The sequence below is a fragment of the Rattus norvegicus genome, chromosome X (genome assembly GCF_021556685.1).
Source record: "Rattus norvegicus strain SHRSP/BbbUtx chromosome X, alternate assembly SHRSP_T2T, whole genome shotgun sequence".
Classification (NCBI taxonomy): Eukaryota; Metazoa; Chordata; class Mammalia; order Rodentia; family Muridae; genus Rattus; species Rattus norvegicus.
Genome location: NC_141554.1, coordinates 107,789,729 through 107,798,771, shown reverse-complemented (window position 1 = coordinate 107,798,771; position 9,043 = coordinate 107,789,729).

The window sequence follows — 9,043 nt, the reverse complement described above, 5'->3', positions numbered from 1 at the left end:
ACTCATGAGGCTGAGTCCTGATTGGTGTGAGTTTAAGGAAGGTATGGGCTACTTACAGAGGTCCAAGCCAGTGTGGACTACAGAGTAAGCCCATGCCTCAAAAACAGACTTAACAAGAACAACAACAAAAATCCCACCAAGTTCACCGAATTAGAAACATACAGGTCCACATACACACAGAGTCCATTTTATGTTTTTCCATTTCCGTCATTTTTCATTTTCCCCATGAAACTGAATAAATTCTTTTACAAAATCAGCAGGTACTTAATCTTTTGTCAATTGGACAAACATTTTCTCCTTTACATTTGACAAATATATTTTATACTGATTCCAGTTTCTAACGCTATAAAAGCACATTTATTATTTGAAATAAATCCACACTTCTTGACCTAAAGTTGTCTGTCCCTGTAGGTGAGCTGAAGATGACCATACACACCTACATACAAGCTTTTCCAAGAGCAGAGTCGCAGGAAGCAGTCACATGTACTTTGGATTTCCCACTCCTCAGGAAGGAAACAGGTAAATTGGCAATAATTAATTCCTATTATGGCAAATTTCGACATCTTAGCCAACTTCTATGTGGTTAGAATGGCCATTCTGAGGCCTTGCAGCTTCAATTAGCATTTTATACCTTCACTATCAATTACAATATTATGATTTTAATTTTAGTATGGCAGTTAAACCAGGAAACATTAGTTTCATATCATTTCATGACTTGTGTCATTTTGTCTGCATTATGTCATTCTGTGTCACTTAATGTTACCCTTTTTTGGTCTCTTTTGTAAAATTAGGCAATAATCTCTCACACATACACACATATATAATGCCTATTTTATAGGCTAGTCTACATATGAGGAAGAACATGATTTCTTTTTCTTTTTAGTTTGAGTCATATTGCTTAATATTATACTTTCCAACTCCACTTACTTTCTGGAAATTTTCATGATTTCATTTTCCTTTACGGTTGAATAATATTCCAATTTGTATGTGTACCGTTTTTATTATTTGACCATTTGTTGATGACATATAGGTTGTTTCCATTGCTTTGCTATCATAAACAGGTCAATGATGGACATGGAGGTGCAAATAGCTCTGGGTTAGAATATGAAGTCTTTTGGGTATATGTCCAGGAGTACGATAGATGGATCATATGATATTTAATATTTTGATTTTCATACTAGCTGCATTGATTTGTAACTCTATTAGCAATGAATAAAGATTCCTTTCTCCCTTCATATCCTCTCCAACATTTGTGGTTAGTTTTCCTATTTCTTTTCTTTTTTTCATTCCTTTTTCTTTTTTCTTTTTTCTTTTCTTTTCTATTTTTTTTGAGACAGGGTTTCTTTCTGTAGCCTAGGCTGTATTGGAACTTGCTTTTAGACCAGGTTGCTCTCAAATTCAGAACTCTGCCTGCCTCTGCTTCCCAAGTGCTCCTCCACCACCCAGGCAGTTGTTTTTTTAAAGATTTATTTTTTATTATTTATTTATGTATATGAGTATTGTATTTGCATGCATGCCTGCATGACAGAGGAGACCATCAGATGCCATTATTCAAGGTTGTGAGCCACCAAATGGTTGCTAAGAATTGATCTCAGGTTCTCTGGGAGAGAAGCCACTGCTCCTACCTTCTAATCCATCTCTCTAGCCCCAGATTTCTTGATAATAGCCATTCTGACTGGGGTGGGATCTCAAGGTTTGTTTGTTTATTCTTGGAGACAGGAACTGACTGTGTAGCAGTTTGAATAAAGGTTCCTTTCTCCCTTCATATCCTCTCCAACACTTGTGGTTAGATTTCCTTTTTCTCTTTCTTTCTTTCTTTCTCTCTTTCTTTCTTTCTTTCTTTTTCAGACAGGGTTCTTTCTGTAGCCTAGGCTGTACTGGAACTTGCTCTTTAGACCAGGTTGCTCAAAACCTTAAAGGTGTTTTGATGATAAAGGACCTGGAGATGATGGAAGATGTATCACATCTCGAACTAATAAGTGTGGTATACAACAAACTTATAGACAATATTATACTAAATGGAGACAAGCTTAGATAATTTCTTGTAAAAATCAGGAAGGAGAAAAGGATCTGTATCCCCTGTTATTCAGTATACTACTCAGTCTTAATGGCAGCAATTAGACAAAAGAAAAGGTATAATAGGGCAAAATTAAAAAAAGAAAGAAAAACTATCTTATTTGTGAACAACATGATTCTATAGCTAAAAAATGCTATAAAATCTATTAGAAAATGCTTAGATTTAACAGTCTTACAGTAAAGTTCCAGGATGTAAAATCAATATACAAACAGTACTCAGAATTTGTTAAAAAAAATTAGCAACACAGTTTCTTTGTATAGCCCTGGCTGTCCTGGAACTTGTTCTGTAGACCAGGCTGGTCTCAAACTCATAGAGATTCACCTGTCACTGCCTCCCCAGCGCTGGTGTTAAAGGCATGTGAGACCACTACTGGGTGAGTTTTTAAAATTTACAATTTGTTTTTCTAAAGACTTATTTACTTTGTATATGAGTACACTGTAGCTGTCTTTCAGATACACCAGAAGAGGGCATCAAATCCCATTACAAATGACTGTGAGCTACCATGTGCTTGCTGGGATTTGAACTCAGGACCTCTGGAAGAGCAGTGAGTGCTCTTAACCACTGAGCCATCTCTCCAGCCCCTGTTTTTCAATTTCAATGCATCTTAAAATCTTCACAAGTCAGGCTTTTAAAATGAGTACTCTAGGAGCTTGGAAGGATAGTACAACTGACATCATTCAGGGCAGACTTCTGGTTAAGAAATGAGAACACATCTCCCTGATTTCCGTACACTGTGATAACACAGCATTCTATTTTTTTTTTAATTTTTATTTTTTTCACCTTTATTAATTTGGGTATTTCTTATTTATATTTCAATTGTTATTCCCTTTCCCGGTTTCTGGGCCAACATCCCCCTAACCCCTCCCCCTCCCCTTCTATATGGGTGTTCCTCTCCCCATCCTCCCCCCATTACCACCCTCCCCCCAACAATCGCGTTCACTGGGGGTTCAGTCTTGGCAGGACCAAGGGCTAACCCTTCCACTGGTGCTCTTACTAGGCTATTCATTGCTACCTATGAGGTTGGAACCCAGGGTCAGCCCATGTAGTCTTTGGGTAGTGGCTTAGTCACTGGAAGCTCTGGTTGGTTGGCATTGTTGTTCATATGGGGTCTCAAGCCCCTTCAAACTCTTTCAGTCCTTTCTAAGATTCCTTCAACGGGGGGTTGGGGATTTAGCTCAGCGGTAGAGCACTTGCTTAGCAAGCGCAAGGCCCTGGATTCGGTCCCCAGCTCCGAAAAAAAGAAAAAAAAAAGATTCCTTCAACGGGGGTCCCGTTCTCAGTTCAGTGGTTTGCTGCTGGCATTCGCCTATGTATTTGCTGTATTCTGGCTGTGTCTCTCAGGAGAGATCTACATCCGGTTCCTGTCGGCCTGCACTTCTTTGCTTCATCCATCTAATCTAGTTTGGTGGGTGTATATGTATGGGCCACATGTGGGGCAGGCTCTGAAAGGGTGTTCCTTCTGCCTCTGTTCTAAACTTTGCCTCCCTAGTCCCTCCCAAGGGTATTCTTGTTCCCTTTTTAAAGAAAAAGTGAAGCATTCGCATTTTGGTCATCCTTCTTGAGTTTCATGTGTTCTGTGCACTTAGAGTAATTCAAGCATTTGGGCTAATAGCCACTTATCAATGAGTGCATACCATGTGTGTTTCTCTGTGATTGGGTTACCTCACTCAGGATGATATTTTCCAGTTCCATCCATTTGCCTATAAATTTCATAAAGTCATTGTTTTTGATAGCTGAGTAATATTCCATTGTGTAGATGTACCACATTTTCTGTATCCATTCCTCTGTTGAAGAGCATCTGGGTTCTTTCCAGCTTCTGGCTATTATAAATAAGGCTGCTATGAACATAGTGGAGCATGTGTCTTTGTTATATGTTGGGGCATCTTTTGGGTATATGCCCAAGAGAGGTATAGCTGGGTCCTCAGGTAGTTCAATGTCCAATTTTCTGAGGAACCTTCAGACTGATTTTCAGAATGGTTGTACCAGTCTGCAATCCCACCAACAATGGAGGAGTGTTCCTCTTTCTCCACATCCTCTCCAGCATTTGCTGTTACCTAAGTTTTTGATCTTAGCCATTCTCACTGGTGTGAGGTGAAATCTCAGGGTTGTTTTGATTTGCATTTCCCTTATGACTAAAGATGTTGAACATTTCTTTAGGTGTTTCTCAGCCATTCGGCATTCCTCAGCTGTGAATTATTTGTTTAGTTCTGAACCCCATTTTTAATAGGGTTATTTGTCTCCCTGCAGTCTAACTTCGTGAGTTCTTTGTATATTTTGGATATAAGCCCTCTATCAGTTGTAGGATTGGTAAAGATCTTTTCCCAATCTGTTGGTTGCCGTTTTGTCCTAACAACAATGTCCTTTGCCTTACAGAAGCTTTGCAGTTTTATGAGATCCCATTTGTCGATTCTTGATCTCGAGCATAAGCCATTGGTGTTTTGTTCAGGAACTTTTCTCCAGTGCCCATGTGTTCGAGATGCTTCTCCACTTTTTCTTCTATTAGTTTGAGTGTATCTAGTTTGATGTGGAGGTCCTTGATCCACTTGAACTTAAGCTTTGTACAGAGTGATAAGCATGGATCGATCTGCATTCTTCTACATGTTGCCCTCCAGTTGAACCAGCACCATTTGCTGAAAATGCTATCTTTTTTCCATTGGATGGTTTTGGCTCCTTTGTCAAAAATCAAGTGACCATAGGTGTGTGGGTCCATTTCTGGGTCTTCAATTCTATTCCACTGGTCTATCTGTCTGTCTCTGTACCAATACCATGCAGTTTTTATCACTATTGCTCTGTAATACTGCTTGAGTTCAGGGATAGTGAGTCCCCTTGAAGTCCTTTTATTGTTGAGGATAGTTTTAGCTATCCTGGGTTTTTTGTTATTCCAGATGAATTTGCAAATTGCTCTGTGTAACTCTTTGAAGAATTGGATTGGTATTTTGATGGGGATTGATTGAATCTGTAGGTCGCTTTTGGTAAAATGTCCATTTTTACTATATTAATCCTGCCAATCCATGAGCATGGGAGATCTTTCCATCTTCTGAGGTCTTCTTCAATTTCTTTCTTCAGTGTCTTGAAGTTCTTATTGTACAGATCTTTTACTTGCTTGGTTAAAGTCACACCGAGGTACTTTATATTATTTGGGTCTATTATGAAGGGTGTCATTTCCCTAATTTCTTTCTCGGCTTGTTTCTCTTTTGTATAGAGGAAGGCTACTGATTTATTTGAGTTAGTTTTATACCCAGCCACTTTGCTGAAGTTGTTTATCAGCTTTAGTAGTTCTCTGGTGGAACTTTTGGGATCACCTAAATATACTATCATATCATCTGCAAATAGTGATATTTTGGCTTCTAGCATTCTAATTTAAATACTAATTATAGGTAGTTACTTGGCCAGCTGCTAGGATGAAAAGAGAAGAAATACAAGTCCTGGCTTAACAGAGTTCAGTGCATATACTTTCAATAAATCCTTCTCACACCATCTTACCAATTGGGATCAGCCACCTCATGTAGCTTTATGAACATCTTTGTGCACATCTTTATGGCATCAGAGGGAAACATTTCTGTCCTTTTCAATCATGGAGAGAGTCTGTTGCTAAGGACTATTGGGCAGCAATAGCAGGAAACTGGAAAGTGCCTTTAGTCCTAGAAGCCCATATTCTAAAGGAGACAATGCTGAGTGTTCCTTATGTGGATTAAAGGATGAGACATCAGAACCTGGAGAGACTATATCCAGGGGATAGGCACAGCCCCCAGTTGAGGGATGGCCCACTCACCCACCTCAAAAATATTAATCCAGAATTCCTCCTGTGAAAAGGAATTACAGAGGCAAAGTGTGGAGCAGAGACTGTAGGAAACCTCATCCAGAGACTGCCCCACCTGGGGATCCATCCCACATGCAGTCACCAAACCCTAACATTATTGTGGATGCCAAGAAGTGCATGCTGACAGGAGCCTGATATTGCTGTGCCCTGAGAGGCTCTGCAGAGACTGACAAATCCAGATGCAGATGCTTGCAGCCAACCATTGGACAGAGCACCTGAGTACAGGGACCCCAATGGAGGAGTTATGGGAAGGACTGAAGGAGTAGAAGGAGATTGCAGCCCCATAGGAAGAACAATATCAACTAACCGGAACCCCCCTTCCCCGAGCTCCCAGGGACTAAAGAGTACACATGGAGGGACCACGGTTCCAGTTGCATATGTAGCAGAGGATGGCCTCACCTGGGAGGCCTCATCAATGGGAAGGGAAGCCCTTGGCCCGGTATAGGTTTGATGCCCCAGCATAGGGGAATGCCAGGGTGGGGAGGTGGGAGGGAGTGGGTGGGTGGGGCATCCTCATAGAGGCAGAGGGAGGGAGAGGGGATAGGGGGTTTATGGAGGGGATACTGGGAAGGGAGATAACATTTGAAATGTAAATAAATAACCAGTAAAAAAGAAAAAAAACTTGTCTCTATTCCTTATTCTAAAGTCACTAGTTGAACACTGGCCACTATTTGAGTGTTTGCTGAATGATGGAACACCTCCATCGAGAAGAATTTGCAGAAAGCGGCTGACACATGATAATCACTTGACCACAGAAAAGCACACAGATGTGTAAGTTATTCTTTAACTATATATTTAAATTCTCCCTCTTTCTCTGAATTCACACTGGTTATGAGATGTACCTTGTAGAAGAAATAAATCACAATTGTCTTTTCACTGGGGGAAATTTTATGGCTTTGATTAGCCATAACTTTAAGTTACAAAAGAAAAAAGAAACCAAGATTAATTTATATCTACATTGACAAAAAGGTGCTACATACATTTACTATTTTTCAATATGTACAAATAATGTTTCTCACTGGGGAAATAAGTCGAATAAATGTTTAAGACTATAAGTCAGTGTCAAAGCACTTGCTTTTATCATCAAAACCACAGAAGAATGCCAACTGTTTAGACACAGAAGATATATATGTCTATATGTGTGTATGTATCACTATGATACTGTACGTGTCATGGTTTCTTTATCTCAAATGTTATCACTCCATATACAAATACATCAAGGTTCAGTTCTCTGTATCTTAGAGATGAATTGGGAATACTTTGGATTTAAGAGATTCTAAAAGTGATGGATATAGAGGGATTGTGGCTAGAAAATTCCAGAAACGCCTATTGAAAACATTAAGCCACATTGTTATCTTCTTTTCACCATACATGTGTGATTATAATTTTGGTTCTCATTTCTTAACAATTAAGCTTCTAATTTGTTAAAAGAGAAAGCAGGTGGGCTGGAGAGATGGCTCAGCATTAAGAGCACTGACTGCTCTTCCAGAGGTCGTGAGTTCAAATTCCAGCAACCACATGGTGGCTCACAACCATCTGTAATGAGATCTGATGCCTTCTTCTGGTGTGTCTGAAGACGGCTACAGTATGTATTATACATATAATAAATAAATGAAATCTTTTTAAAACAGCATGTAATAATTTACAAAATAGTATAAACGATAGAGCTAATCTTTTAAAAATTTCTTTGAACATTAAAAAGGTAAACCTAAAATTCATTTGGTATTGACATCACATCGCTTCTCAGCCTTTTGGCTAAGATCAAGTGTGGTATTGACATCACATATTTTGTTCATTGACTATCTGCCTTACCTACTCTGTTCCACAATGATGCCAAGATCTCCCACCCTGCCTGCCAAGGCTGTTCATACTTCTCTGCTCCTGCACTCCACCAATCACTCCCAGTGCATCTGCAGGGCATAGTTACACAGGCCCTTTTCCCCAAATCATGCTTTGAACTCAAGGGCAAGCTGGTGCATAGCAACAGAGGCTGAGAACCGAAAACTGTCCCTGGAAGGAAAAGTGGTTCCAGGTAATACCAATGTTTTTGGAAAAGTGGATGAAATCTTATCTCCAAAACACCGCCACAAACATCCCATCTCCTTTTCTACTAATGGCCTCCTTCCCATCTAACTAACCCTGTGTGCCCAGCACTATCTGTTCTGAAAAAGAAACTTCACCACTCACTCATTCCTCCATTTTGTGAGCAACCTAAGACCTCATTCAGTAAGGGGATTGCTTTTGCAAAGGGTTTGTGTTCCACACACAGAGTTCCATTCTTTAGAATTACCTTGTAAAAAGAATGGAATCAATTTCTCTTTCTTCATTGAACAAGAAACTTCCCAAGATGGTGAGAAGGAAGTCTGCCTCTCTACCAGGTGCAGCTTGCTGTCATTCATGAGGAGGGCACATGAGTGAGATTCCACAAGCCTAGGTTCTACTTTTAGCTTCTGAAAACCTGGGAACAAAAGTCTTTCCAGGCCAGCATCTCAGCCAATGAGTTGATGGTCCAGGTATTTATTTACCACTGTGTGGCTCCTGCTTTAAAAGCCATGTGCTGCCTACCTTGCTGTATCTCCTGTCCTCCTCTCAGCTGTAGGAGAGTGTCCTGTCCTGTCCTGTCAGTGGACTCTTAAATTAAAATAAACCATATGAAGCATTCAAAGGAGTCAACTTTTTTTCCATCACCACTCTCAACCTGTCTTTGTGAGGAAAGTTATATTTCTGTCTGTGTTCACAATGTCAGGAGCCAGTATCCTAAGCACATAGACATGATTGTATCATTTTGATAGAGATCCCAGATAGCTCTGATGAGGGAAAATATGCCATCTTCATTGCTGGTCACCACTGTTATAATTGGCTCATTTGGTTTTGGACTACAGGGTCCACCTATTTCTTACATCAAAGACCCGCTCATCTCAGAGCTTCCCACTAAGCTGAAAGTCTCCTAGCATTTCATTTTATAGCTAATCCTCAGAAAGCACACACATTCACAGCCACACAAGAGCAAATGTGTTTTAAACTATTCTTTGTATATAAAAGAGTAAGCATATGTTAATTTGTTATTAACATCATACATTTTCCTCACTGATTATCTTCTTTGCCTTGGAGTATTTGAGGATACGATCACACTGCAGACCTGATTT